Source organism: Apodemus sylvaticus, chromosome 4 (genome assembly GCF_947179515.1).
Source record: "Apodemus sylvaticus chromosome 4, mApoSyl1.1, whole genome shotgun sequence".
Classification (NCBI taxonomy): domain Eukaryota; kingdom Metazoa; phylum Chordata; class Mammalia; order Rodentia; family Muridae; genus Apodemus; species Apodemus sylvaticus.
In genome coordinates this window covers 120,092,848-120,117,923 of record NC_067475.1, presented here as the reverse complement: position 1 = coordinate 120,117,923, position 25,076 = coordinate 120,092,848, and positions in this window count along the sequence as shown.

The following is a 25,076-nucleotide window of genomic DNA, read 5'->3' as shown; positions in this document are numbered from 1 at the left end:
AATTGTTTTTAATTGTTTTTAATTTAATTTAATTTAATTCAATTCAATTCAATTTTTAGCTTTTTGGATTTGGTTTTTTCAAGACAGGCTTTCTCAGTATAGCCCTGGCTATCCTGGAACTCACTCTGTAGACCAGGATGGCCTCAAACTCAAAAACCTGCCTGCCTCTGCCTACTAGAGTGATGGGATTACAGGTGTGTGCCACCACCGCCCAGTTGAGCATCATTTCCTGAATGAAAACATTCCAGAAATATAGAAAAGCCTGCCTTGTCCTGAATTAATCTCACCCAAACATTATTATTATTTTTTATTGTTTGATAATCCAAAACAGTCTGGGGATACATGAAGCAGGTATTTTGTTCTATTTTCCCACATCATTGAAACTTCCTCAGTGTTTAGAAATTGGAATCAATACAAAAATACACAGTGACCTGTCATCTTGAAACTGGTTCCTAAAAGACTAAGGTATGTCCCAATGCAGAAACCTGGGAAGTTCAAAATGAATTAAGGTATTTTTCCTTCGTATTTTAATAGTCATGAAAATGCAACAGGAAATGAGTGTTTGTGCCAAACTCCAAGAATGGCCCTTTCTGACAGACAAGCAGAGGGAAAGAGTGTACAGTCTGCTCCCACATAAAAAACAGTAAATGTAACTTAATAGTTTTGTGAATAGGAGAGGGGGAAATCTATAAACTATAAATATGTTATTTTACTTTTTGCACATTTTTAAGAAGAAAAAATACTCACAATATGAGTCAAAATAATTGTTCTGATATTGAAAGACACTAAAAATATTAACATCACACAATCTTAGTCTTATGAAATCATATATGTGAATCAGAATAAATAAACAGCTTTGACAGAATTCCACGTAAATGAGAAAATAAAACTACTTTATTTATCTTAAATTTTACATTTTCTGTAAAGCCATCCCTGAGATTTTCATACATTTATTTCACAGAAGACGACAGTCTGAAAACACAAAACTGCATGCCCATGATATTACATGTCATTCATACAAATCATTTCTTTCAGGATTCAGGGCTAAGGGAATGGTAAGAATGAAAACCTCAAAAGTGCTTGAAAAATTAGCGAATGTGAAACCTTATGCTCATTAGACTAGCAAACTTGAGCTGTTAAGTAGGAATAAAGAAAATTTGGTACCTTTTTCACAATGGAGTGTTACTTAGCTTTTAAAAACTGACATCATGCAATTTTTAGGCAAATGATGGAACTGGAAGAGATCATCCTGAGTGAGGTAACCCAGACCCAAAAAGACAAACATGGCATGTACTCACTGATAAGTGGACATCAACTCTTAGTAAAGGATAGTCACACTATTATCCACAGACCCAGGGAGGCTGAGTAACAAGAAGGGCTCAAAGAGAGAGTCATGGATCCCCCTGGGAATGGAAAGACTCACAGAATGCATTAAGTATGGATCATAGAGGATCACAGAGGTAGAAGGGATGAGCATGGACCCTTTATGGATGTAAGCTAGGTCCTGAGCATATATCCCTGATGGTTGTGTATATTGGTGTTTTGTAGGAACCCTTACAGTGAGAGTGGGAGCTCTCTGACTTTATGACTGCACTTGGAACCCTTTCATTCCCATTAGGTTGCCTCATTCAGCTTTGATATGAAGATTTGTGCCCAGTCTTATAGTATCTTATAGACCATGTTTAGAAGAGTTGACTGAGGTGAGCTTTTAGTTGGGTGACTTTATTGTATTACTATAGATAATTTGTGAGTATTTTTGAGACTTAATTTGTTGCTTTAAAATTTTGTCATTTTAATAAAATATCCAGATGTGATATGACAGCCATTTTTAAGTAAGTAAATAAATAAATAACACCATCATTATTTATCTTTATGTATAGTGCGCTAGCTAGAGTTGAGGCCAAACTTGAACACAATGATTTTCTATTACTCTTTTCCAATTTTTAAAAGCCAAGTTCTGGTAAAAATCAAATTTTTTAGCTTTATGTCTCACTTTTATTTTGTTATTTTCCCTGTCACTTGAAAAAAAAACTCCAAATTGTACTTTAAAAAAATGTTTCTCCATCTCTGTTGAGAGAATTAAATTTTTTCTTATTTTTGTTACAATTTAAAATGCATAGTTTAAAATATATATGAGAAAAGTGAAAAGTAGCCACAATGACATCTGATAATGGCAGCCAAAGGCAGCTTGTGTGTAGGAAGCATCATATGTGTATGGAGTGCTGTCACCTATAAGAATAGAAATTGGAAACACAATATTATTTGGAAAAAGAGATGTTACAATCACAAAAGTGGTGATGCATAACTAGATAGCTTATCAGAACCCCTAATACCGAGGTGTTTTAGTAAATATATAGAGATTAATAGGAAAAAATAATTAAGACCAAAGGCAGATTAAATGTAATATTCAAGCCTCAGAAAAGCTTCACCCTTAGTAAATTGACTCTAAAGTTGATTAATACACCAGAGATGGTGGTTTTGAACCAATCCTAGCATTTGAGAGGCCGATATAGGAGAATATCCATGAATTCGGGGTATTAGAGAGAATCAGAGTATGATCCTCTGAGACTAAAGTTATTGTTATACATTAGCACATAGTATGTAATTTTTAATATTATTTATTTTAAATATCATCTAAATTTCAGATCTCTCTTGGTAGATATTCACATAGCTAACCAATAAAGGAAACTCAGAAATGTGGAGAATGATGCTGTTTTCGAAGGTAGTAATAACCATACAGGGTTTTTAATTTCCAGGCTGGTTCCTAAGTATGGAGACCAACTTGCCGTAAAGTATACAGAGGAAAGATCATGGAGCAGAAGGGCTGACAGCAGGGAGAGTTCTAAGCATCCGTTTCTGGTTGTTATTAATGAAATATCCATTAGGGATATGACATGGAACAATGGAATACAAGATTGTTAAATGACCCTCATTTCCAAAATTGTATCCCTTCCTAATTCACTGAGACACAAAACTATAATGTAATACTGGACACAAGATTCCTATCACCATTTCATGGAAATGAAGGTTTCCTATTCAGGCAATTTGATTCAGAATAGTTCTCAGTGACACAGAGTAGGACTCAGAGTACAAGGAAGTCAATGCATGTTTAAGCCAAAGGTCAAGGGATTCTTCACTCACAGGGAATAATTTGAATCTTTCACATAAAAGCATTAACAATTTCATGAAGATAACCTCAGATAATTTTTAGATATTTTTGTAGGGGAATTGTTTTAGTCTCTATTAATTTTTGCTATTTTTTATGTAATATACTATAATCAAATTTACCTTTGTTATCCTATGTTTGCCTGCATCTACCTGAACCAACTCCTTATAATTTCCAACCTGTTACCCTCCTAGCTTAATATACCTTGAGTCATTTCAGTAATGCAAGTCTTATGGAAGTGTTCCCCACTGCTGTATTTTTATTTTGCTGATGTACTGCAATATCTCTGTGTCATGTCCAGCACAAATTTAGTATCTCTAAACATGGATTCTCAATGTGATTTTTGGAATATTTAAAACCTATCAATGAACATGTATGACTACAAAAAAGTCTTACCTTGGAAATAAATGGTTGTTATTGCGCTATTTGTGAATGATAAAAAGTGTTTATATTAGATGTTTTAAGTTCATATGTTATTCATTCAGAAAAAGTAAAGTCAACTATTAACCATAACAACTGATTGCTAATATATACAGGTGCACATCCCTCTCCATACATTTGGGTTTTCAAAGTCAGAGTAAGTGAGAAATGCCTAGACAGAGGTGAAACTAGAAAAAGTAAGTCCTCAATTATTCCTTACCTGCATTAGAATATAATTATTATTTTCATTATTGTTATTTACTACTACTACTACTACTACTACTAATAATAATAATAATAATACTGCTGCTGCTGCTATTACTACTTTGTGAGTTCTTTATAGTAAAGTTTTAGTTTAAAATATAAATAAACTTTATTATACACAGAAGGTTTTGAACTTTTGAGAATGAATGGATGGAAGGGTTTGTTTGGTTTGGTTTGGTTTGGTTTTTACTTATACTAATACTTTCTATTAGATGAGCCTCCTCCAATGACCTAGAACACTAGGATACAGGACCATTATTCTGGCCACTTATTTTTCATTTTTGGAATCAAATTGAGCATGGAAGAATGATGATGTAATGGAAAACACCTTGTTGACTTTGAATGCTCTGAATGTATTGACAACTGTACTCCAGAAACAAACTACTTTTATTTACTTAAAGTTGTAGAAAACTGCGTGCTGAAACTTTGCTGGTAATGGAGCTTAAAAATAATTCATCCGTCATAGCTGTGCAATACTATTTGTTGAGAACTTGGTACATGTTGGTTGCTGGGGAAACGGCTATTAAAAAGACAAGGTTTGTGCCCTTGAAGAGTTAGAAGCTGTCAGAGATGAGATATAAGTTATGCATGTATATATGCATATAATTGCATATTTTAAAATGGATGTGCAAGAAATATATGAGGAAAGGGTACAGCATTGTATATGGAAGAATAACAACATTTATTTTTAAACAGAATTCTAATACATTCATGTTTGCATTTTTGGAAGATGTCACGACTGTCCAATATAAAGACTTGAAAAATGGAAAATCTAATCATTGTAGACTAATCATAGAAATTCATAGATAGGGCGATATCATTTAAAGTAGTTTGTCCGCTAGCAATGAGAAAACTGAAAAAATAAGCTACCATTTATGGTAAAAGGAGACTGTTATAGTTTGAATCTAACACACCCAATGGCATTGTTTATTTTTCCATAGCTTGTAATGGAATTGTGAGATGCTTTGGCATGAATAATTGGAGGAATTTATATAGAAAAGTATGTCACTAGGTATTGGCCTTGAAAGAGATGTTGGTCCCTGCATCAAGCTACTCTGCTTTTATTCCTGCTCTGTCTTTATGTAAAAATATTCTTCCGCATGTTCCCTCCAACATGCACAGGGCTACTTTTCTGTGCATCTGTCACTATGATGCTCTGAAAGTTTATTTTTAGTTCTTGTTTTTTTACTTGTTTGAGATATAATCTAATTACAAACTATATCCCTTAACTTTTCTCACTACAATCCCACCAATATACCTCTCTTTGTATCCTTTCAGTTATATATGTATTGGTATATGCAAAGTATTCATTTAGGTCATATAATGATACTTGTATATGTTTTCAGGACTTTTCGGGCACTGAATAAGTTCTAAAATTTTTTGAATGTATAAAATTCAGTACCTTTTCCCTTTCTTATCTTATTGTCAGGTATTTGGTTGTACTTTAAAAGAAAACATGGACATAGAAGAAAACAAATCAGTAAAGCTATAAGTATATATATATAAAATAAAAGTTAAGTTCCAGTGCATCATGGTAATGGAAGCACAGAGGACCAGTACAGGTCATAGTGTAGAGAATTTGTAGAATATTTGTTTTCCACATATAGGTCAAGACCTATTTTGTGGTTAAATAACCATTGAAGAGGGGTCATAGTTTATAATGCACACTATGATTCATAACAGTAGCAAAATTATAGTTCTGAGTTAGCAACACAATTTTATGGCTGGAGGCAGGTGACCATAACATGAGGGACTGTTATGTTTTGAAGCAGAATGAAGATTGGAAATTATTCCTGCTAGGGATTATATTTACATCAAGGCAAACCAGTCATAAAAAGCAGAGTGGCAGGGTCCAGAGTAAGAAAGTGGTATGTGTGTGTGTGTGTGTGTGTGTGCTTAATATATGAGTAATATTAAACACAAGAAAATCAAGTTTGACGATTAAGTTTGAAAATCAAGCAGACAAAAACAAGAACCTTGCATTCATATCCACTGAGAAATTGCAAATACACTATGGTACTTGAGAAAGTAAGCTGAATTTTGACCCCTATGAGAAACAGAGAATAGATTATTGGAATATATCCAGACTTCTATATGTCACATTGACATGCCATGTATTCAGAAAACAGAAGACTGAGAGAGAACTGTAAGGATGCAACCATAAAAGCTTGCCACGTAGTGCTCTAATTCTTTCACTTTGGATATGCCTTTAAAGTCTCCAGAATATCTCTGAGAAGAACCAACAATTAGGAAACTGTCATGTAAATATTATTCTGTAAGAGTCATTTTAGACAGAAATTAGGCAAGTATATATGATTCATAAATAAAAATTAGGTACATTTAGTAATATATTATAATATGATATGTATACATTGTAAAATGATTGATATAACTAACCTAATATATTTATCTTGATCATTTGTCATTCTATTTTTTGTGTATAATAAATCTCTAATCTTCTCTTTTAGAAAATTTCAGAAACACTATTACAATGGTGTTCAGAGAATTAGGCATGAACTCTTAGGAATTTATAATTGAGTACTAATCAAATCAATCACATATTATTTTCCTCTGATATTTCCATTACTGTCTGCAAATATTTCTTTTTAAAAATGATTTATAAATTTATTTTCACGATGTCTATATCTTGGTGGCATTGAGTAGGTATGTGACTTAAGTGTCCATGGACAGCAGTAAGGATAGTCACATTCTCTAGAGCTCTAGGTAGAGGTAGTAGTAAATCACTCAAGGTGGATGCTGGGAAAGAAATTCTGCTCCTGTTCAGCAGAATTGCATTTTCTTAAATTTAAGTCATCTATCCAGCCTCAGAAAATAATCAGGTATCCAAAACTCCTCAAGTTCTAAACTGAGTGATTGATATGAATAAAATCAAAATAAAAGATTGCTACATCTTCATTAAACTTTCACTTTAATGGTAAAGAAAGAATAAGAGAAGCAATAAAAATAAAATATCAATTCATTACTACTCCTTCTATGATGATACAGGATAACATATATATACTTTAATATAAAAAGGATGGATGTAAAAAGGGCATGAAGAATGTATAACAAGTGCACACATATGAACATATGAAGGTGAAAAGAAGTCATTATTTTATATGGAAATGTCATAACATATACAGAGTAAAGATGCAAATAAAAGATGTAAACCAAAAAGTTGTTAAAAACATGGCTAAAGACAGAAAGTTATTGAAAATGAGATGCAGATTTCAAGTAAAGAAAGGTAATGCTAAATAAATTTCATTAAAAGAAACATGATTCATGGCAAAGTGATAGAAAGTAAAATTAAAATGTGAAAAGTTACATTGTAGAAATATATATGAATTTTAAATAGATAGTATCAAAGCTGCTTAGAAGGCAAGGCATAAAACAAATCAGTGTCTAAGAAACGAAATTTTCTGAAAGATGTGGGAGAGTTTTCAATATTTTGAGAGCAATAGTGGCTACCTGCAGAAGTCTTAAATAAAATCCATTATACATTCCATTTATACCTGAAAGTTCCCTTCTCTCAACTAAGGAGCCATTGGAAGTTCATAGTTGATGAGACAGGAAGAGTCATTCACCTTTCTTTCTTTCTTTCTTTCTTTTTTGTATTTCTTTAAATTTTTTTATTCGATATAATTTATTTACATTTCAAATGATTTCCCCTTTTCTAGCCCCCCACTCCCCGCAAGTCCCGTAAGCCCCCTTCTCTTCCCCTGTCCTCCCACCCAACCCTTCCCGCTTCCCCGTTCTGGTTTTGCCGAATACTGCTTCACTGAGTCTTTCCAGAACCAGGGGCCACTCCTCCTTTCTTCTTGTACCTCATTTGATGTGTGGATTATGTTTTGGGTATTCCAGTTTTCTAGGTTAATATTCACTTATTAGTGAGTGCATACCATGATTCATCTTTTGAGTCTGGGTTACCTCACTTAGTATGATGTTCTCTAGCTCATCCATTTGCCTAAGAATTTCATGAATTCATTGTTTCTAATGGCTGAATAGTACTCCATTGTGTAGATATACCACATTTTTTGCATCCACTCTTCTGTTGAGGGATACCTGGGATCTTTCCAGCATCTGGCAATTATAAATAGGGCTGTGGCATGCTCCTCACTGCCTGAGTGATGAGCATATGATGACGCCCAAATGGAGAACAATATTTGACCTTAGTTGTTTATACTTAATAAAAGGGTCTAAAAGTTTCATAGAAGCCATATTGGTTAGACATGGCAAGAAGAGTTTCAAGAAAGAACTAGGGATACGTACAAATAATATGCATTGATACATCTGTGAAAATTTTAAAGAATAAACACTTTAAAGTATTACATTGCCAAACTAATATATCACATATTATGGGACAAAGTTCGAGATGATATTATTTGGCTGCCAAGTTGTAGTGAAAATCAACGTATATGTACCATACCATACAAGTAAAAATTGTGCAGGTGGATGGGATGAAGGATCAGGATGGTAACATGTACTGGAAAGCTGAACCCTTCCCATACTTGTGCTAAATTCATACTTTGCAAAATGGTGGAATTTCAAGATGAGCCTTTAATAGACAATTCATGGGAGTTTATGATTTCATCTGAGTCCTCATAATGAGTATATACAGCCTTATACAAACAGGAGATTTAAGAACCTTCAGATGTTCTGAGGATAGAGAAAGAATATGATTTCCCATAAACCAAGAAACTGAACTCATCACTTCACAGTGTCTAAAAGTATACTCTTCAAGCTATTCTCTTGAAGCAAGCAGAGTGACCAAGAGCAATGGTAAGAAGTGATAACTTTTTAGTGAACTCAGTATTTGGAGAACAGTTACAAATTTAGAGATAGAAACATAGAGTTGTAGTTCAGAAGACAGAGTGGCATCTCTAGATATCATGTGAGGCAGTTTGTCCTTCAGCCTTCTGATGGCATTGCCATAATTAAGAGGTTCCATATTTTTTTTTTTACAACCACTTTAGAAAGTTTTTTCATAAAGGCCACTTGCCTATTGTAAACTAGTACAGAGTTCCTCTTCTTACACATCTCTCGGGCTTTTATTATATGATATTGGTACAGAGGATGACAATGTTATAATACCAAATAGTATGTTCTCTTATTAATCCGAATAATATATTAAAACAGCTTCTATTCAGTGTACTTTAGTTTCATTGTGCATTTGAAAATAGAATGAGCCATCATAATTATAACCATATGGCAAAAGGTATTTACTGTCTTCACCTGTAGATTGATATTTATTTTCAAATTTATTACAGAGATTTATCATCGGTATTCTTAATTACTTTATCAAGGTCAATTACTTTTACTCATTAAATAATAAATATGTTATTTATTTTTTCCTCATTAAAACATTCATTGTCAATTTATTGTCTAGATTTTCTTGTTGCTGTTATTTCATTTGACCAAGTCCTATAAAGAGTTCTGTGTAGATATTTAATTAATTTGCAAATTTTTTTCACAAAATTTATGAAGTATTGTGAGCTGTAAAAACTTTAAAATTCCATTTTTTAATTCTTTATTGGAAGATAAAGAGGAGACAATTAGTTAAACTGAATGTACAACTTTGAAATGCAATGGAGATAAGATCAATTAATTTTACACTACATCGCTCTTCTTTCCTGAATGACTATGTACAAAACTTAATTATTTCTGCAGATATTTAGTGTGTCCTTTACAATGAACACTTGATTCAATTGCAGACTGCCAACAATTTATTTCACAACATTATTTTATGAAGACATGGAGCACAAAGATACTTTTCCAATTCAAAGAATATATACTGTGTAAGAAATTATTAGAATTAGAGGAAGGAAGGACAAGACTCTTCAGGGAAAGCAAAGGAGCACAGGAGCAGCGACCTCTCTGGAGATAATAATGCAATATGGCCTGTCATGCTTTCGAACACTTCTGGAAAAGTGGGAAACAAAAAGTTATAATAATCATGGCCTATGAAGAATTTTAGGAAGGTATAAGAGAATAGATTCAGATTATCAGAACTCACAAAGTATACAAAAAAAGCACAATTTTAAATATAATATTATAATGTTTTAAAAATAAATAAGCATTCTGCATAATATATAGAAGTTTTAGATAAAAATACTACAGAATTATCTCTAAAGTTAAATGTGTTGTTCAATGCAAATCTAAGAACCATATCATAAAATCGAAGAAACAAAATATAAAAGTATATCAGGTTTGATAAAACAAAACTAAACCAAGATGTTGTACAAGAAAAAAACATAGCAAACAAATAACAAAACAACAAAACAAAGCAAAGCAGAAAGACTCTGAGATAATGACATACAGCAACAGGGACAAAGAGAAGCCATAATGTCCGCATTAAAATCAGAGGAAAGAGAATGTAGGTGACTATGAGCTGTACTCATGACATTCCCTTCAAACTCTGGTACTGGGCATCTGTGTTTTCATATTTCCATTATTTCAAATGATAGTCCAGCTCATAATCTATCCTGAAATGACTGCATTCAGATAAGATCATAAATAATAAAAACATCTTAAGGTATAATAAGTGACCCATACCATGATATTGTATGTTGGCACTTTCTAATTATGCTTGCATTCAGTTAACCAATGGAATGTGGGTTGTATCACAAGATTTCCTGATTTCAGGAAAACTGCCAGACTGACTTGGAATCTTAAGTATTATAAATTGTAATGACTTTTAACACTATAAGAATATATAAAATTTTATAAGTAGCAAAAATAGATTGAAAATAGTATTCAAGTGATGTTAACACTTGCCTCGGAGTAAGTAATTAAATATATTGATTCTCTGTTCATTTATACTTTCATATTGCCATAACTGTTATATAAGCTTTTCATTTAAATACAAAAACCATGGGGGAGTCAGATGAATGAAAGAGAAAGGAGGCATTTTTTTTTTAATGTTGTAGCTTCCCACATTTAAAATTAAAGGAAAGATAACTAAAATTTTCAGCAACAGGCTTTAGTGACACTGAGAAGTGCAAGTTTTGTGGAGTGGCAGGCATGAAAATCCAAACAGTGAATTCAAGAGATGTGAGAGGGAAAAAAAAAGAAATTAGAGAATGTTACATGCATTTCTTTAGGAATTTTTAAATATAGAATAGATAAATAGCAGGTGATACATTCATAAAAATCCTTTTGTGAGGTTTAATTTAAAATGGGAGAAAATAACATTTAACATTTTTTTATATGATGGCTAAATAATATCTGTGCTGTGATAGTAACAAATAAACAATAGTATAGTATATTATACTATAGTACTATATATAGTACTATGAAATGTAAAAAAATGTGCTGTAAGGGAGGCAGAAGAGTAGAGCACTTAGGGAAATATCCTTGAGCCATTATCAGGAATACAACTTTGTTAACTGAAGTCAGAATTGATTTATACAGGATAATAGACTATTAATGGATAATAGCCTACATAAATGTGACAGGTAAGGGAGTAGCCATTCTTGGTCCATCATTTTCCATAGGAAGCAGAAAATGAGATTGTGAATTTAGAGGGACTCCTGTGGAGGGAACACAAAGAGAGAGGAAATCTGATAAAGGTTTATAAGTGAAATACTACTATAGACTTCTATGGGGATGGAAGATGTAATAAAGGGCAAGGTTATCATGACCAACAAGATGCTGTTGGTATAGTGGCAAGTTCATGCTCTTTCGTGTAGCATTTCTAATGCACTAAAATAACTCAAGAAAGATACGTATGTTTTGATTTGTGCATTGATATATGATTTGATTTTTGTCTTTTGCCCATTATATATGAAGTGTCTACCATGCTCAAAGTAAACCATTCATGAAATCAATTTCTGTTTCAAATGGACAAGTAACCTGTCTTCTAAGCAGTACCATATTACTATAGTGATTTGAAAAATTTGCATTCATCACAGTAATCAACAAAATTTTAAAATGATTTACCAACATTTATTCTTCTCCCTAGACAAAAAACTTCATGTGGCAGGGAGTTTTGATCCTTCATGATATCGATTAGTCCATATACTAAAATTGGTGCAGAAAAAGTATGCATCCAACAGATTGAAAGAAATGATAAAAGAGGAGAAGACTGTGTGTGTTCTTCCCTGTTCAGGAGGTGTGAAGACTGTACTGTGAGATGACCCTTAGAAGATTGTGGCAACAACATGATTTTGCATATAGATTTTTTGCAGACATATATTCAGAGCATATTTCAAGCTGTTTTTAAAATGGGCTGATAACTCTTCTTGGACCTTGTTTTGAATGATGCTCCTGTGGGCAGAATACATTAGCATTCATCTTAAACAAGAAATGATGGCACAACTTTTACTGTAATTCCTCTTCAAGTCTTCAGTACACTGTGGGGAGAGGAAGCTAAAGTTCAAACAAATTTAACAAGAACTGCTTAGCCTCTGCTTAGATAAAAAAAAAATCTTACCAATGCTTTGTTAGTTTCTGCTGACAGATTTTGTTCTGAAAAACTTACTGCTTTGTGAATTCTTGGGTTTCTGTACAGTGTGTGAGCCATCTTAAAGCGAAATTCAGAGGGAGAAATCCTTAATAAAGAGAGTGCAGGACTCGGTCTCCAGGAAGTACAGGAGACCTGGTGTGCACCTGGAAGCTGACTGGGAGCACCCAGCTTGCTCCAGCAGCAGGGAGCTTAGGTTCCAGTCCTGAGGCCTCTGGCATGAGCCTTCAAGTGTCTGCTTCTGGATCTCAACAGCCTGGGCCACAGCACTCAGTCTCGAGGAAGTGCAGGAGACCTGGTGTGCACCGGAAGCAGACTGGGAGCACACAGTTTGCTCCAGTGGCACAGAGCTTAGGTTCCAGTCCTGAGGCCTCTGGCAGGAGCCCTCAGATCGCCGCATCAGATCCAGAACAGCCTGGGATACAACGTCACATCTCCAGGTTCTACAAGAGGCAAGAGGGGCTTCCGGGAGGCCGGCTGGGAAGAGTCAGTGTGCTCTGGTGAGTCCAGCAGGCCCCGGCAGGAGCCTTTAGGTGTCTGCTTCAGGATCTGAACAGCCTGAGCCAGAGCACCCTGTCTCCAGGCAGTACAGGAGGTCAGCTGTGCACCAGAGGCCACCTAGGAAGAGACAGCTTGCACTGGTGAGTCAAGCATTGACAAGACCAACTAACACCAGTGAGAACTAGATGGCAAAAGGCAAACGCAGGAACGTCACTAACAGAAATCAAGGCAATATGGCAGCATCTGAACCCAATTCTCCTTTAACAGCATGTCCTGAATACCCCATCACACCAGTAAAACAAGATTTGTATTTAAAATCACTGATCATGATGCTCGTACAGGAACACATTAAGGACATACTTAAAGAAATTCAGGAGAAAATGGATCAAAAATTAGAACGCCTTACAAGGGAAACAAAAAAAAAAAATCATTGAAAGAAATTCAGGAGAATACAAAAGCCAATAAAGAGGAAACACAAAAATCACTTAAAGAAATACAGGAGAACTTTGGTCAACAGGCTGAGGTCACAAAAGAGGAAACGCAAAAAGCTCTTAAAGAATTTCAGGAAAGCACAAACAAGCAAGTGAAGGAGCTAAGCAAAACCATCCAGGATCTAAACTCAGAAGTAGAAACTACTAAGAAAACTCAAAGGGAGACAACATTGGAGATAGAAAACCTTGGGAAGAAATCAGGAGACATAGATGCAAATATCAACAACAGAATACAAGAGATAGAAGAAAGAATCTCAGATGCTGAAGATACCATAGAAACCATGGACTCAACAGTTAAAGAAAATGCAAAATGCAAAAAGCTTGGAAAGCAAAATATGCAGAAAATCCAGGACACAATGAGAAGACCAAACCTAAGGATTATAGGCATAGATGAGAGTGAATATTTACAACTTAAAGGGCCAGCAAATATCTTCAATAAAATTATGGAAGAAAACTTCCCTAGCCTAAAGAGAGAGATGCCCATGAATATACAAGAAGCCTACAGAACTCCAAACAAACTGGACCAGAACAGAAATACCTCTCATCACACAATAATCAAAACACCAAATGTACTAAACAAAGAAAGAATATTAAAGGCAGTAAGAGAAGGCCAAGTAACATATAAAGAAAGACCTATCAGAATCACAGCAGACTTTTCACCTGAGACTATGAAAGCTAGAAGATCCTGGGCAGATCTCATGCAGACTCTAAGAGAACACAAATGCCAGCCAAAACTACTATACCCAGCAAAACTCTCAATCACCGTAGATGGAGAAACTAAGATATTCCATGACAAAACCAAGTTTACCCAATATCTATCCACAAACCCAGCCCTCCAAAGGATAATAGGAGGAAAACACCAATACAAAAAAGGAAACTTCACCCTGGAAAAAGCAAGATAGTAACCTTCCCTCATCAAACCCAAAAGAAGTTAAGCAATCAAATTTAAAAAATAACATCAAAAATGACAGGAAGTAACAATCACTATTTCTTAATATCTCTTAACATCAATGGACTCAATGCCCCAATAAAAAGACATAGACTAACTGACTGGATACATAAATAGGACCCTACATTTTGCTGCATACGGGAAACACACCTCAGAGTCAAAGACAAACACTACCTTAGAGTAAAAGGCTGGAAGACAATTTTACAAGCAAATGGTGTCAGGAAACAAGCTGGAGTAGCCATTATAATATCAGATAAAATTGACTTTCAACCCAAAGTTATCAAAAGAGACTCTGAGGGACACTTCTTGCTGGTCAAAGGAAAAATACAACAAGAAGAACTCTCAATCCTGAACATCTATGCTCCAAATGCAAGGGCACCCTCATTCATAAAAGAAACTTTATTAAAGCTCAAAGCACACACTGCACTTAATACAATAATTGGGGGTGACTTAAACAATGCACTTTCCTCAATGGACTGATCAGGAAAACAGAAACTGAACAGGGACACAATGAAACTAATTGAAGCTTTGGATGAATTAGATTTAACAGATATTTATATAGAACATTCTATCCTAAAGCAAAAGAATATACCTTTTTCTCAGCACCTCATGGTACCTTCTCCAAAATCGACCATATAATTGGTCACAAGACAGACCTCAACAAATATAAGAAGATCGAACTAATCCCATGCCTCCTATCAGATCACTATGGAGTAAAAGTGGTCTTCAATAGCAACAAAAACAACAGAAAACACACATACACACGGAAACTGAACAATATTCTACTCAATGATACCTTGGTCAAGGAAAAAATAAAGAAAGAAATTAAAGACTTTTTACAAATTAATGAAAATGAAGACACAACATACCCAAATCTATGGGACACAATGAAAGCAGTGCTAAGAGGAAAACTCATAGCCCTGAGTTCCTCCAAAAAGAAAATAGAGAGAGCATACACTAACAGCTTAATGACACACCTAAAAGACCTGGAACAAAAACAAGCTGTTTCACCCAGGAGGAGTAGAAGGCAGGAAATCATCAAACTCAGGGACGAAATCAATCAAGTAGAAACAAAGAGAACCATACAAAGAATCAACAAAACCAGGAGCTGGTTCTTTGAGAAAATCAACAAGATAGATAAACCCTTAGCCAGACTAACCAAAGGGCACAGAGAAAGTATCCAAATTAACAAACTTAGAAATAAAAAGGGAGATATATCAACAGAAACTGAGAAAATTAAAAAAAATCATTAGGTCCTACTACAAAAGCCTATACTCAACACAACTGGAGAATCTGGAGGAAATGGACAGTTCCTAGACAGATATCTGACACCAGAACTAAATCAGGATCAAATAGATCATCTAAACAGTCCCATAACACCTGAAGAAATCAAAAGGGTCATAGAAAGTCTCCCAACCAAAGAAAGCACGGGACCAGATGGCTTCAGTGCAGAATTCTATCAGACATCATAGAAGATCTAACACCAATACTTTTCAAACTATTCCACAAAATAGAAACAGAAGGAACTCTACCCAACTCATTCTATGAAGCCACAATTACGCTGATACCAAAACCACACAAAGATCCAACAAAAAAAGAGAACTTCAGGACAATTTCTCTTATGAATATTGATGCAAAAATACTTAATAAAATTCTTGCCAACCGAATCCAAGAACACATCAAAATGATCATCCACCATGATCAAGTAGGCTTCATCCCAGGGATGCAGGGATGGTTCAGTATAAGAAAATCCATCAATGCAATCCACTACATAAATAAACTCAAAGAAAAAAACCATATGATCATCTCATTAGTTGCAGAAAAAGCGTTTGACAAAATTCAGCATCATTTCATGCTAAAAGTCTTGGAAAGAACAGGAATTCAAGGCCCGTACTTAACATCGTTAAAGCAATATACAGCAAACCAGTAGCCAACATCAAACGAAACGGAGAGAAACTTGAAGCAATCCCACTAAAATCAGGGACTAGACAAGGCTGTCCTCTCTCTCCATATCTTTTCAATAGTACTTGAAGTTCTTGCTAGAGCAATTAGACAACATAAGGAGGTCATGGGGATACAAATTGGAAAGGAAGAAGTGAAATTATCTCTATTTGCAGATGACATGATAGTCTACTTAAGTGACCTGAAAACCTCCACCAGAGAACTCCTACAGCTGATAAACAACTTCAGCAAAGTGGCTGGTTATAAAATCAACTCAAGCAAATCAATTGCCTTCCTATACTCAAAGGATAAGCAGGCTGAGAAAGAAGTTAGGGAAATGACACCCTTCACAATAGCCACAAACAATATAAAGTATCTTAGTGTGACTCTAACCAAACAAGTGAAAGATCTATATGACAAGAACTTCAGGTCTCTGAAGAAGGAAATGAAGCAGACCTCAGAAAATGGAAAAATCTGCCATGCTCGTGGGTCGGCAGGATTAATATAGTTAAAATGGCCATCTTGCCAAAAGCAATCTACAGATTTAATACAATCCCCATCAAAATCCCAACGCAGTTCTTCACAGAGTTAGAAAAAGCAATTCTCAAATTCATCTGGAATAACAAAAAACCCAGGATAGCTAAAACTATTCTCAACAACAAAAGAAATTCTGGGGGAATCAGTATCCCTGACTTCAAGCAATACTACAGAGCAACAGTGTTAAAAACTTCATGGTATTGGTACAGTGACAGACAAGTGGACCAATGGAATAGAATTGAAGATCCAGAAATGAATCCACACACCTATGGTCACTTGATCTTCAACAAAGAAGCCAAAAACATCCAGTGGTAAAAAGATAGCCTTTTCAACAAATGGTGCTGGATCAATTGGAGGTCAGCATGCAGAAGAATGCGAATTGATCCATTCTTATCTCCATGTACTAAACTTCACTCCAAGTGGATCAAGGACCTCCATGTAAAACCAGACACACTGAAACTAATAGAAAAGAAACTGGAGAAGACCCTAGAGGACATGGGCATGGGGGAAAAGTTACTGAACAGATCACCAATAGCTTATGCTCTAAGATCAAGAATTGACAAATGGGACCTCATAAAATTACAATGTTTCTGTAAGGCAAAGGACACAGTTAAAAGGGCAAAACGGCAACCATCAAATTGGGAAAGGATATTCACCAACCCTACATCTGATAGAGGGCTAATATCCAATATATACAAAGAACTCAAGAAGTTAGACCCCAGGAAACCAAATAACCCTATTAAAAATGGGGTACAGATCTAAACAAAGAATTTTCACCTGAAGAAATTCGGATGGCTGAGAGGCACACTAATAAGTGCTAAACATCATTAGTCATTAGGGAAATGCAAATCAAAACAACCCTGAGATTTCACCTTATACCAGTCAGAATGGCTAAGGTCAAAAACTCAGGAGACAGCAGCTGTTGGCGAGGATGTGGAGAAAGAGGAACACCCCTCCACTGCTGGTTGGGCTGTATGATGGTACAACCACTTTGGAAATCAGTCTGGTGGTTCCTCAGAAAACTGCACATGACACTTCTGGAGGACCCTTGTATACCTCTCCTGGGCATATACCCAAAGGATTCCCCAGCATGCAATAAAGACACATGCTCAAATATCTTCATAGCAGCCTTATTTACAATAGCCAGAAGCTGGAAAGAACACAAATGCCCCTCAAAGGAGGAATGGATACAGAAAATGTGATATATTTGTACAATGGAATACTGCTCAGCAATTAGAAACAATGAATTCACAAAATTTTTAGGCAAATGGTTTAATCTGGAAAATATCATCCTAAGTGAGGAAACCCAGTCACAAAAGAATACACATGGAATGCAATCTCTGATAAGTGGATATTAATTAGCCCAGAAACCCTGAATACCCAAGCCACAAATCGTATAACAAATGACTCCATTGAAGAAGTGTGGAGAAGGTCCTGATCCTGGAAAGGATTGATCTAGCATTGGAGGGGAATATAAAGACAGAGGGGAAAAAAAGGAGAGAGGTCATTGGAGAATGGATGGGGAGAAGAAGGTTTCTGGGACATATGGGGAGAAGGGATCCGGGAAAGGGGAAATCATTTGGAATGTAAACAAAGAATATAGAAAATAAAAATATTTATAAAAAAAAAGAGAGTGCAGACAAGAATCATGCTAGTCTCAATGTACAAACACTGCTTTCTCCTTTCTGCCAGTCATTTTTTGTTTTTGCAGCTTAAACAACAAGGGATCTAAAATTTTTCACCAGCATACATTTAATTCATTTGTTCTGGAAACCACCATAACTTTATCCTCCAGAGCCCTAGTCTGCAATCAGTTCCTGTAAAAGCCTATTTGTACTCTCTAGCTCAGCTATAGGTGTAAAACACAATAATATATCCTCTTAACCCAAGGGCAAAACATTTTCAACATGTGCTGATTGATTAATACCAAACCGCGATGAAGGAATCGATTAGTTTCATATTGCATATTTAAATCTATCTGTGCTCAGATGTTCAATAAAAAATATACCTGTGTTAGTTTCAGTGTGATATTGGGAATTTTCATGTTTATCTAAGCAAAGTAACATGAATCTAAGCAGGAGACATGTCAGAAAGTCTATTCTAGCTAGTTACTGTGAAGTTTCTTGAAGAGAAAACTACAAGAAGAAATGCTCAAAAATTGTTTGGTAATAAATATTGTAGAATAATAAGATATTAAATGGCTATAAAACATACATCCATAAGCAATTCATATATTTTTGAATTATTTGATAATGTTGTATGTATAATGCATGTATAATATATTTTGGTCATTTTCATTCCCATTACCCTCTCTTATTCCTTTTCCTCTTATGTGGAAAACCTATTTTCTTTTCTTTTTAATATTTTTAAAAATTTATTTACATTTCAAGTGTTATCCCCTTACCCTCTCACAGAAACACCCTCTCTTATACCCTCCCCCCTGCTTCTATGCAGGTGTTCCTCCACCCACACACTCACATCCACCTCCCCCCGCCCTCTATTTCCCTTCACTGGGACATCTATCAATCCATCATAGGACCAAGGACCTTTCCTCCAATTGATGCCCAGCAAGACTGTTCTCTGCTACACATGCAGCCAGAGACATGTGTACACCTTGGGTGGTGGCTTAGTCCATGGGACCTCTGGGGGACGTGGGTCTGAATGTTTTATATTGTTGTTCTTCCTATGGGGTTGCAAACCCCTTCATCTTCTTCAGTCCTTTCTCTAATTCCTACACTGGGTACTCCACACTCAGTACAATGGTTGGATGAGAACATCCAACTTTGTATTTGTAAGGCTCTGGTAGGGCCTCTCAGTAGACAGCTATATCAGGCTCCTTTCAGAAAGCATTTTTTAGCATCTACAATAGTGTATGAGTTCGGTGACTATCTCTAGGATGAAACTCAAGATTGGACAGTCTCTGGATATAGCCTTTCCTTCAGTCTTTGTTCTATACTTTGTCTCAATATTTGCTCCAGTGAGTATTTTGTTTCCTTAAGAAGGAACAAAGCACCCACACTTCGGTCTTTCTTCTTGAGCATCATGTGGTCTGTGAATTGTATCTTGCGTATCCCGAGCTTTTGGGCTAATATCCACTTATCGATGAGTGCATACCATGCATGTTCCTTTGTGATTGGATTACCTCACTCAGGAGATTTTCTAGTTCCATCTGTTTTCCTAAGAATTTCAAGAATTCATTGTTTCTTGTTTGTTTGTTTGTTTGTTTGTTTGTTTGTTTGTTTGTTTGTTTTTCAAGACAGGGTTTTTCTGTGTAGCCCTGGATGTCCTGGAACTCCCTCTGTAGACCAGGCTGGCCTCAAACTCAGAAATCACCTGCCTCTGCCTCCCAAGTGCTGGGATTAAAGGTGTGCACCACCACTGCCAGGCAGAATTCATTGTTTTTAATAGCTGCGTAGTACTCCATTATATAAATGTACCACATTTTCTGTATCTATTCTTCTGTTGAAGGACATTTGGGATCTTTACAGCTTCTGGCTATTATAAATATGGCTCCTATAAACATAGTGAGTGGAGTATGTGTCATATCTTGGTGTGACTGTAACCAAACAAGTGAAAGATCTGTATGACAAGAACATTATTTTTGAGAATAGTTTTCACTATCTTGTTTTTTTGTTATTCCAAATGAATTTAGGAATTGCTCTAACTATATGAAGAATTGAGTTGGAATTTTGATGGGGATTGCATTGATTCTGCAGATAGCTTTTGGCAAGATGGCCATTTTAACTATATTAATTCTGCGAATCCATGAACATGGGCTATCTTTTCATTTTCTGAGGGCTTCTTTGACTTCTGTCTTCAGAGACTTGAAGTTCTTGTCATACAGATCTTTCACTTGTTTGTTTACAGTCACACCAAGATATGATATATTGCTTGTGACTATTATGAAGGGTGTCATTTCCCTAATTTCTTTCTCAAGTTCTTTATCCTTTGTGTAGAGGAAGGCTACTGATTTGATTGAGCTAATTTTATATCCACCCACTTTACTGACGTCGTCTTTCAGCTTTAGGTGTTCTTTGGTGAATTTAAGTGACCCCAAAATTCACTATCATATCATCTTCAAATAGCAATAGTTTGACTTCTTCCTTTCCAATTTTCATCCTGTTGACCTCCTTTTGTTGTCTAATTGCTCTATCTAGAACTTTGAGTACTATATTGAATAGATAAGGAGAGAGAATGCAGCCTTGTCTATTCCCTGACTTTAGTGGGATTGCCTCATGTATCTCTCCATTTAGTTTGATGTTGGCTACTGGTTTGCTGTATATTGCCTTTACTATGTTTAGCTATTTTTCTTGAAATGCTGATTGTTTCAAGACTGTTAACATGAAAGAATGTTGAATTTTTTCAAGTACTTTTAAAGCATCTAATGACCGTGTGGGTTTTTTTCTTTGAATTTCTTTATGTAGTGGAATATGTTGATGGATTTCCTTAACCAGCCCCCCTACTCTTTCTGTGATACTATCTTCCATGACATCACAGTATCTATGGCTAACAAAATATCCTATACCATGTGGGACCTTCCACCATTACATCAAGGATAGGGAAAGGGGATCCTGAGGCACTATCCCTCCCTTATGAAGTTTTGATACTTAAGGGTTATTGGAGATTTGGCAATCACTTCTTTTCAATCGTGGTATAGCCATTTCTAGCTTGCCAAAGCAAACAATAACCACCCCAGTATCATAATTATCTAATCAGTCCTATAAATTTGTTATTTCTGATAGGTAAATTCTGTTGCTATAAATACGGAGCAAATGTTTAAAGCATGATGTAGATATGTAGGGTTAATTATGCTCATTGATTTGTTATTCATTATTGGAGTAAAGTGGGTATGACCTCAGTCTCAAAATAAAAAGAAATAGCTACTCAGCAATTTTTTTTAATTTTTTTATTCAATATAATTTATTTACATTTCAAATGATTTCCCCTTTTATAGCCCCCCACTTCCCGAAAGTCCCATAAGCCCCCTTCTCTTCCCCTGTCCTCCCACCCACCCCTTCCCACTTCCCCGTTCTGGTTTTGTCAAATACTGCTTCACTGAATCTTTCCAGAACCAGGGGCCACTCCTCCTTTCTTCTTGTATCTCATTTGATGTGTGGATTATGTTTTGGGTATTCCAGTTTTTTAGGTTAATATCCACTTATTAGTGAGTGCATACCATGATTCACCTTTTGAGTCTGGGTTACCTCACTTAGTATGATGTTCTCTAGCTCCATCCATTTGCCTAAGAATTTCATGAATTCATTGTTTCTAATGGCTGATTAGTATTCCATTGTGTAGATATACCACATTTTTTGCATCCACTCTTCTGTTGAGGGATACCTGGGTTCTTTCCAGCATCTGGCAATTATAAATAGGGCTGCTATGAACATAGTAGAGCATGTATCCTTATTACATGGTGGGGAGTCCTCTGGGTATATGCCCAGAAGTGGTATAGCAGGATCTTCTAGAAGTGAGGTGCCCAGTTTTCGGAGGAACTGCCAGACTGATTTCCAGAGTGGTTGTACCAATTTGCAACCCCACCAGCAGTGGAGGAGTGTTCCTCTTTCTCCACACCCTCTCCAACACCTGCTGTCTCCTAAATTTTTAATCTTAGCCATTCAGACTGGTGTAAGATGAAATCTTAGGGTTGTTTTGATTTGCATTTCCCTAATGACTAATGAAGTTGAGCATTTTTTAAGATGCTTCTCCGCCATCCGAAGTTCTTCAGATGAGAATTCTTTGTTTAACTCTGTACCCCATTTTTTAATATGGTTGTTCGGTTTTCTGGAGTCTAACTTCTTGAGTTCTTTATTTATATTGGATATTCGCCCTCTATCTGATGTAGAATTGGTGAAGATCTTTTCCCAATTTGTTGGTTGCCGATTTGTCCTCTTGATGGTGTCCTTTGCCTTACAGAAACTTTGTAATTTTATGAGGTCCCATTTGTCAATTCTTGATCTTAGAGCATACGCTATTGGTGTTCTGTTCAGAAACATTCTCCCTGTACCGATGTCCTCAAGGGTCTTCCCCAGTTTCTTTTCTATTAGCTTCAGAGTGTCTGGCTTTATGTGGAGGTCCTTGATCCATTTGGATTTGAGCTTAGTACAAGGAGACAAGAATGGATCAATTCGCATTCTTCTGCATGCTGCCCTCCAGTTGAACCAGCACCATTTGTTGAAAAGGCTATCTTTTTTCCATTGGATGTTTTCAGCCTCTTTGTCGAGGATCAAGTGGCCATAGGTGTGTGGGTTCATTTCTGGATCTTCAATCCTGTTCCATTGATCCTCCTGCCTGTCACTGTACCAATACCGTGCAGTTTTTAACACTATTGCTCTGTAGTATTGCTTGAGGTCAGGGATACTGATTCCCCCAGACTTTCTTTTGTTGCTGAGAATAGTTTTAGCTATCCTGGGTTTTTTGTTATTCCAGATGAATTTGATAATTGCTCTTTCTAATTCTGTGAAGAATTGAGTTGGGATTTTGATGGGTATTGCACTGAATCTGTATATTGCCTTTGGCAAAATGGCCATTTTAACTATATTGATTCTACCGATCCATGAGCATGGGAGGTTTTCCCATTTTTTGAGGTCTTCTTCCATTTCCTTCTTCAGAGTCTTGAAGTTCTTGTCATACAGATCTTTCACATGTTTGGTAAGAGTCACCCCAAGATACTTTATACTGTTTGTGGCTATTGTGAAGGGGGTCATTTCCCCAATTTCTTTCTCAGCCTGCTTATCCTTTGAGTATAAGAAGGCCACTGATTTGCTTGTGTTGATTTTATAACCTGCCACTTTGCTGAAGTTGTTTATCAGCTGTAGGAGCTCTCTAGTGGAGTTTTTTGGGTCACTTAGGTAGACTATCATGTCGTCTGCAAATAATGATAGTTTGACTTCTTCCTTTCCAATTTGTATCCCTTTGACCTCCTTATGTTGTCGAATTGCCCGAGCTAGTACCTCAAGTACAATATTGAAAAGATAAGGAGAAAGGGGGCAGCCTTGTCTGGTCCCTGATTTCAGTGGGATTGCTTCAAGTTTCTCTCCATTTAGTTTGATGCTGGCTACCGGTTTGCTGTATATTGCTTTTACTATGTTTAGGTATGGGCCTTGAATTCCTGTTCTCTCCAAGACTTTAAGCATGAAAGGATGCTGAATTTTGTCAAATGCTTTTTCAGCATCCAATGAAATGACCATGTGGTTTTGTTCTTTGAGTTTGTTTATGTAGTGGATTGCATTGATGGATTTCCGTATATTGAACCAACCCTGCATTCCCGGGATAAAGCCTACTTGATCATGGTGGATGATCGTTTTGATGTGTTCTTGGATTCAGCTGGCAAGAATTTTATTGAGTATTTTTGCATCGATGTTCATAAAGAAAATTGGTCTGAAGTTCTCTTTCTTTGTTGGATCTTTGTGTGGCTTTGGTATCAGCGTAATTGTGGCTTCGTAGAAGGAATTGGGTAGTGTTCCTTCTGTTTCTATTTTGTGGAGTAGTTTGAAGAGTATTGGTGTTAACTCTTCTTTGAAGGTCTGATAGAATTCTGCACTGAAACCATCTGGTCCTGTGCTTTTTTTGGTTGGAAGACTTTCTATGACTCTTTCTATTTCTTTAGGCTTTATGGGACTGTTTAGATGGTCTAGTTGGTCCTGATTTAATTTTGGTACTACTCAGCAATTTTTGTATGGCTGTCCTTTTCAATATGAACTAGGTCAAGTGCACCTCCTTTCTCTATGCATGTACTGCAAGGTTTGTGAAATTTAAAAGCAAGTCTTTGTCTACCGTGGCTGAACTAGCATTTTGGAAAATACCAGGATGGCTCTGGTCTTTTGTGTGTTAAAGGACATGCATTCACAACATGGCTGTCAATTTAACTACATTAAAAATTATAGGACAGCAATTAGAAACAATGAATTCACAAAATTTTTAGGCAAATGGTTTGATCTGGAAAATACCATCCTAAGTGAGGTCCCAATCACAAAAGAATACACATGGAATGCAATCTCTGATAAGTGGATATTAATTAGCCCAGAAGCTCTGAATACCCAAGGCACAAATCACATAACAAATGACTCCCATGAAGAAGTATGGAGAGGGTCCTGATCCTTGAAAGGATTGATTTAGGGTTGGAGGGAAATATAAGGACAGAGAAAAAGGAGGAAGGTGATTGGAGAATGGGTGGAGAGAAGAAGGTTTATGGGACATATGAGGAGGGGGGATCTTGGAAAGGGGAAATCATTTGGAAAAAATATGGAAAATAAAAATATTAAAAAAAGAAATTATAGAAATAGACAAATAGGGATATATTAACAAATGTGCTTTTAAGCAAAACATGACATACCCAGATCTTAC